This window comes from Arachis ipaensis, chromosome B06, assembly GCF_000816755.2.
Source record: "Arachis ipaensis cultivar K30076 chromosome B06, Araip1.1, whole genome shotgun sequence".
NCBI classification, from domain to species: Eukaryota; Viridiplantae; Streptophyta; class Magnoliopsida; order Fabales; family Fabaceae; genus Arachis; species Arachis ipaensis.
In genome coordinates, this window is record NC_029790.2 from 36,174,208 (window position 1) to 36,181,629 (window position 7,422).

At 35.3% G+C, this 7,422-nt stretch overlaps 1 long non-coding RNA gene across 1 annotated transcript in view; it reads right to left on the minus strand.

The window, feature by feature from the left end:
• The window catches only part of LOC110263959, a 23,253-nt gene continuing 16,128 nt past the window's right edge, over positions 298-7,422 (minus strand). The window contains exon 3 of the long non-coding RNA XR_002349686.1: positions 298-381. This is a non-coding gene — a long non-coding RNA (uncharacterized LOC110263959). The remainder of the gene's footprint in view (positions 382-7,422) is intronic.

Here is a 7,422-nt window from a genome sequence, read left to right on the forward strand (position 1 = left end):
GAAGAAAAAAACATGTAAAAGTGAAGAAATCATGAAGAAATGGAGTTTGGAGTTTTTCAGCAAGTGTGCGCACGCACAAGTGTGCGTGCGTATGCACAAGTGAGAGTCAGCAAGTGTGCGCGTGCACAACCTTATGTGCGCACGCACAAGTGGAAATATCAGCAAGTGTGCGTACGCACAGGTCCCATCACATGACCTCATTAATTTAATTTGCTGGCTGCAAATTTTGGGCTCCAAAAACCCAATCCAACTCATTTGTGGAGCTATTTCAACCTTAATTCAAGAGGAGGCAAGGGAGAAGCAATTTAGTTTAGGTTTTTACATGCTTTACTTAGGTTTCTAGAGAGAGAAGCTCCCCCTTCTCCCTAGAATTTAGGTTTTCTGAGTTTAATTTTCCTTAATTTCAGTCTTTAAATCTTGTTTTAATGTAGTTTCATTTATGTTTTCATGCTCTTTTGTTTTGATCTTCCTCATTTCTCTTGTTATTTCCTTTATTTTGTCACTTTTATGTTATGAACACTTTTGTTAACTTTAATTTCATTTAATGCAAATTTATGTTTCCATGTTATTATTACTTTCTTTAGTTGTTATTATTAATTTCTTGCATTTGGTAGCTTTAGATTTTATTATTTTTGTAATTTAATATGCTTTTATTTTCATGTACTCCAAGTATTTGATAAAAATATTTGGCTTAGTTTTTTCTTAGTTTTTCTTCACTCTTGGCTTGGAATTGAGGATTTTGGTGACCCTTGAGGCATCGATGTCTATTCTTGGTTTCCACTAACTCTAAGCCTCCCATTAATAGAGTTGGCTAGGACTTGTGGATTGAGATCAACTATGCCTATTTGACTTATCCTCGATGTAGGGTTGACTAAGTAGGATTAACTCTTCATAATCATCATGTGTTTGTGGTCAATGGCTAGGATAGGTAACCTTATCCCTCAATCCATGCCAAGAGGTTTCTTAGCAATTGAATTTCCATTCCTTTTGATTAATTGCCTTTGAATTTAATTTCTTTCATTTAATTCCTTGCATGTTTGTTTATTTACTTTCTTGCTATTTACATTACATGCTTCTCTTGCCATCAAAACCCTTTTTTCCCTCCATAGCCAATAATTGAGCACTTCATTTGCAACTCCTAGGGAAGACGACCCAAGATTAAAACTCCCGGTTATTTTGTTTTGGATTGTGACATCTTTTGGTTTAAACTTTGATTGTGAGAGTTCATTGTTGGTTTGGACTATGCTATCAACAAAGTGATTCTTATTTTGATTTAATTCCAAACCGGCAATAATTCTTCACATCAAATTTTTGGTGCCGTTACCTGAGAGTTGCAATGGTGTTATATTATTCGCTATTGTAAATATGTTAATATGTAAATAGCTTGATTTTTGGTTTGTTTTTTTTTTTTTGTTAATGGTTAGGATTGGGATCCCGGAGGACATTAGAAATTCAAGCATTGGTGGAGAAGTCAAGCACAAGCCACCATAGCAAGGGCATCTCCCAATTGTCTAACTTAAAGATAATAAATAAAAGTGCTAGGTGGGAGACACCCCACCATGGTAACACCTTTCTAACCCTCTCTTTGTATATAGTTTTAATTCATTGCATTTTGTTTCTTGTAGATAGCTCATGTTTAGTTTAATTTCAAGCTTAGTTAGGATAATTTTTAGTTTGAATAATGTAATTGTGCAATGTTGGATGTTTTGGGGTTAAAACCCTTTTGTTGAGCTCAAGTTTGGTGCCTTAGAGATCTAAAAATTTTTGGAAAAACAGACCATGTGCGTGCGCACACACCTGTGCATACGCACACCTCCCCAAAATTTGCATTCTGTGCGTACGCATCAACCTGTGCGTACGCACACTCATTAACACAACCCCTGTTCAGAGCGCTCGCACGCCTTGTGCGTACGCACACCCCTTTTCACAGCCCCTGTTCATAGTGCTCGCACGCTTTGTGCATCCGCATCCCCCTTCTTTTGCTCCTTGTGTGTGCGCACGGACATGTGTGCGCACGCACACACGTACAGCCCTGTGCACATGTACACTTCTTATCAACCCTTCTGTCCGTAGTGCTCGCACCAGCTGTGCGTGCGCTCCCAACCCTTTTTTCCACCTGTGCGTACGCACACCCTTGTGTGCATGCACAGCTCACGTTTTCTTAAAAAAAATCTCTTTTTGTGCGTGTGCACACATGTGTGCACTTGCACACATCGAATTTCACCCGCAACGCTCGCACATGCTGGTGCGCGCGCACAACTCCCATTTTACACCTTTTCTGCGTATGCACGAGCTTGTGTGCGTATGCACACCTCTGTTTTCTCACCTCCTTACTTCTTTACTTCTCTTATCTATATTTCTTCTCTTCTTTTCTATTCCCTTCTCTTCTTTCTCTCTTCCAACCACCATCCACCACTCAAGTTCACCCAATTTCCCAATTTTCTAACCAAATATTGGCACCAGTAGTATTTATACCCAATGTTCTTGGGTCTTTCTTTTGGATTCTATAATTCTCTCTTAAGGCTCCTTTAGGAGGATTAGGTAGTCAATCTGCAAGATCGAATGGGGCATTGGAAAAAGGGGAAAACTTGAAAGGTTGCATAAAGGATTTTTTCTGTACTAAGGAATCTCGAGTAAACACTTGTAAATAATGCTCCAGACATTTATTTAAATGTTTCGTTCTTCTTTTCCCATACTTCTAAGGGCTCGTTGAAAACATACCTAACCTTCTTGAAATACCACTTAACCTTGTAATACTTCTCGAACTTAATAATTTCTTCAGCATGTTCACTTTTAGTTTTCTTCAATGCTGTCGTAGTCTGCGCAACAGGAAGAACCAAGTTAAAAGATCTTGTTTAGTCAAAGCACAATGAGAAGTGTAATAAGTCAACCACCACTTATGAAAAGAGGGCGTTGAAAGAAAACAACGAGTGATGTCGGCTTTCTGGTACCGTTGATGCACGAGTATCTTTCCTATCTTTTCTTAGTAATTTAGATGTGAATTTGCTGAGTTTTTATGAGATTTTAGTATTTTAGACCATCATGGATGCTACTTTGAATTGTACAGCTATTTTGTTGATTTCAAGTAAAATTCGGGCGAGTTTGACAGAGTTCGTGCAGAAGAAAAAGGAGAAAATTGTTGCTGTCAAGCTGGCGCTAAACGCCGCTCCTTGGTGTTTAGTTCCAGGTGTCCAGAAACGTTAGAGATGAATTCTGTTTGGTGGCACTAAACCCCATTACTCGGCGTTTAGTGCTAGGCCTGTGTCAGCAAGTCCTTCGGAAGACAACTTTAGTTTTAAAATTTAATTTTTAATTTAATAAAAGATAATTTTTAGGATTTTAGAATTTTAATTTTAGATCAATTAGGATTAGATATAAAAGGAGAAAAGATTCAGCCCTTCGGGCTCTCTTCTCTTCTTCTTTCTCATTCCATACTTTTACATTTCGAGAACTCAAGATTTTTCTTTGAGCCATGAGTAACTAAACCTCCATTGTTAAGGTTAGGAGCTCTGTTTATTTTGATAGATTAATACTCTTAAATGACTAAGAATGAGGATTTAATCACTTAAGGTTTGCTATGAAAATAGAATCTTTGCATGATTAAAGTAGTTGATAGAAATTGTTAATCCGAAAATTTAAACATCTCCAAACTCTTAACTATTTTTTATCATATTAATTTCACCAACCATTCATTGTTTGCTTTCTTCCACTCTCTGTTTACTATTTTATGCTATTTGAACTTGAAACCACTCAGTTTAGCTTGTTTGACTAGTCTAATCACTCAACTATTGTTGCTCAGTCCATTAATCCTCGTGGGACCGACACTCACTCATCTGAGTTATTACTTGGTATGATCCGGTGTACTTGTCGGTTAGTTTGTGGTATTCAAAATCCCGCATCAACTGTGAAGTCAATTTGGTGGTTTAAGTCCAAAATTTGATCAAATTCCTCTAAATTTGACACCTCATAGTGAATCATTTTTGCTTCAGGGTCGAGAGATAATAGAGAAGAAAGAGATTGTGCCAATCCAAATTGACGTGGCATAAATTGAGGAAAATAGGTTACTAATTTATTTTCAAGGCCATGGTTGATTCATGAGGGAGCCCGAGTGAAGGAATTTGAGGAGTTAAGGTATGGGACCACAAATCATCGATAATGAATTGGTTTTCTGGTTTGGAATTAATAAAAGAATGAAGAAACTCAACCGAACTTCGATGGTAGGTGAAAGGGTTGGGGTAGTAAGAAATGTTGTCATCGGCTTTGATGTTGAGAAGTAAAGAGATGAAGTGACAAAATGCATCAATGAAAGACATATTTTTTTGTTTCGACCAAGATAAAAAAGAGAATTGGATACCATCAATTGGAATTTTTGGAATTTCAGAAGAAGAAATTGTGAATTGAGGTTCAAGAACAACTTTCAACCATAACTTTACAATCCAAAGAGGACTAAAAGGGTTGATCAAATTCTCACCTCGATGGATTTCACTAATCGCTAAAAACAAAGTCTCATGCAACTTACTTAAAATCATGGAAGGAAGGTCAATGTATTTTTTATAGTGCAGCATGATGACTAAGGGAAGGTAATTATTTTTTTGAATCTGGATAGACTTTGGGTAGAAAAAAGACATTAAGCCATAAAAGCAAAAATATTACATGCTCACTATAAGTAATTGGCTCATCACCAGACCTTATATTATTTTGAATAAAACTCGACGCAGAAGTCGAGTCAAAGTTAATGTCAAAGGCATTATCAAGGTACTCAGTAGCCCATGACACATACACTCCCCATTAGGAGGCATGTCAGATACTTCCATCAAGGTAGAACCCATTATTCCATAAGAAAAATAAAAATTGTTAGTAGTCAGACACTAAAAATACAAACTAGCTCCTAAAATGGCTGGAGTGTACGACTAGTCAAAAGTGGCTAATTTAAGAGTAGAAGTAAATTCTATTGTTTTTCAAACAAATTTATCAGAAGGAGCTACTCTTGACATCCAAGTCGAATAACGAGAACATGACTCCTTAGGGGGAGCAGTCCGAAAAACTCAACTAGCAAAATAGGAAGCTTTAAAATTTTTACAAAAAAATAAGAAGAAGGTGTTTAGGTGGAGAAGAAAAAAAAAAGAGAAAATAGAGTCAATCTGTTCTTGAGTAGAAAGAGATCCTAATGAATATAGAACATCAGTAACCTTGAAGAGAAGGAATACTTGGCTTCTCCAGAGTTCTATGGTCTCAACATCCGGATTGGGGGTTCTCAAGCTTCCATGCTCATTGTAAAATTGTTTCACATCATCTATAAAAAGGGAAGGCGAAATAATTTAGACATCTTGTCTTCCCCATGATATTGAGGAGGCTGTTGAGTAATAGTCACCACACTAGATGCAAGACTGTTGCAGTGGTGACAATGGCTGGAAGAGAAGAAAACATAGAAGCCATAGTTACAGGATCAATGGAAGAGATAATAGTAGCAGGAACCGTAATAGTAGTGGAAGTAAAAGAGGCAACAATAGTAGAAAGTAAGGCTGATTATTGGTGGGCTGATTGAGAATCCATAGAAACGGTTGAAAGAAATCTCATAGAAAAAAGAAAGTTCTAAGAAATAAGGAGTAATGATGATAATGGAAATGAATGGGACTAGCAAAGTAATTATACCTTTGAAAGAATGTGAAAAGTTTCAAATAAAGGCCCATTAAAACTCAGGGGTAACGTTACATATTTTCAGGAAAACGCATATATCATTTCAGAAACTATATAATTGTCTTTTTAAATTCTGAAATTTGAAATTTGGCATATGCTTAGCACGTGATCAAGTAAAACTTATCATTTCAATTTCTGAAAAGACAAATATTAAAGGTTAATTTGTTAGTACAAAAGTTTGACTAGATATACAAATTTGACCATGATAAATCAGAGTGTCGACCACACCATATGGGATATGAGTCGAGTCGAGAAAACACAAAGGTCAAAATGTGTTAATTACCGTGGTTTAATTTGACAGAACGTGGGTCTTGATGACCAAGGTAAATGCAAGGACGTGGAGTGTTCACCTTAAAGAACAAGGTCCTTCATAGTCAAGGCAAGATCGTGGGGTACAAAAATCTGAGAAAAAATGGGAAGTTGAATTGTGAAAAGAGAAGTATTCTGCAGCTCACAGTATTTTGTAGTTCACCCTTGTGATATATAAATAGGAGAAATTTGGAAGAACTAAAGGACTTCAATCTGAATACTTCATCATCACACAAAACTCTACAAAAATTCAAGTCACATTGAGGCCAAGGAGAATCATGGATTGTAAGTACATGTGAGTGTGTGAAGTCGACTTTTAATTTATTTTTATTTATTTTCTTTACGTATTTTATTCTTATTTCTTTTCTTCAAGCATTTTGCTTTTTTCAATTCTAATTTTACTTTTTTTTTATTTAAAACTCTTATTTATTTTAAGTATTTTTTTATTACAATTCTTTATATCATTTACCATAGTTTAATATTATTGAATATTTTATACATTTTTCGATACAAACATTAGGTAAATTTCAGGTTGAGTTCATTCTTTTAAGAGAAGTCGTATCTGCTTTTTAAATTAAAATTTTAATACAAGTTTGATTCGATATGCTGTGGATGTTACAAAAAAAATCAAGTGAAATACTAACAAAAAGAATTGAATTTATTATCTTAAAAGTATTATAGAGAGAAGCACATCATGATGATAAAATGATGATATAAAACTCTTTTATGTTACATGGCATCATCAAAATTAATCAATTTTTTTCTTTTAAAGTAACAACTTTCTTTCGCGCGCGGTCTTCTTATAATCAATTACTTTCTTTCTTTTCAAAATACACCAAAAGTCGAGACTATCAATTCTTCTTTAATTATAATTTTCTTCACTTTTTAATTTGCTTTTTCTTCTTTTGTTTTTTCATGGTTCCGTAAAGATGAAACTGAACTCATCAGGAAAGGACCCTCCTCTCAGCCTATGTGCCCCAAATAAAACAAAAATTGAGCCTTAAAAGTCTTTGACAACCTTACTACAAAAAAGTGATTCCTATTGTTGATAAATTTGGTCATTTAGTTCTTTTTGACCTTGTTCCTAACCAATAAGCATGGCCGTTATAAGTTTAACAAAGCCATTTTCCCCCAAAAGTTTGTTTTGCTTCTCACTACTTTTTGGAGCGTAATTAGTGAAAGTTGTCAGTGGTTATGTTAAAAGAGGCAAAGGAGGGGGTTTCTTGTAGTTGAATAATCATAGATTGGGTAAGTACGGTTATAATCAAGCTTTATTTTGTCTATACTTCTTTATTTTTTAATTCCATGCCTCCCGCCTATACTGAGTTTTACATTTGAACTTTTGCTTATATCTTATTATTAAACACTAAAGAATCAAATTAAGTACGTATGAAAACCCCATTTTCATCCGGTCGT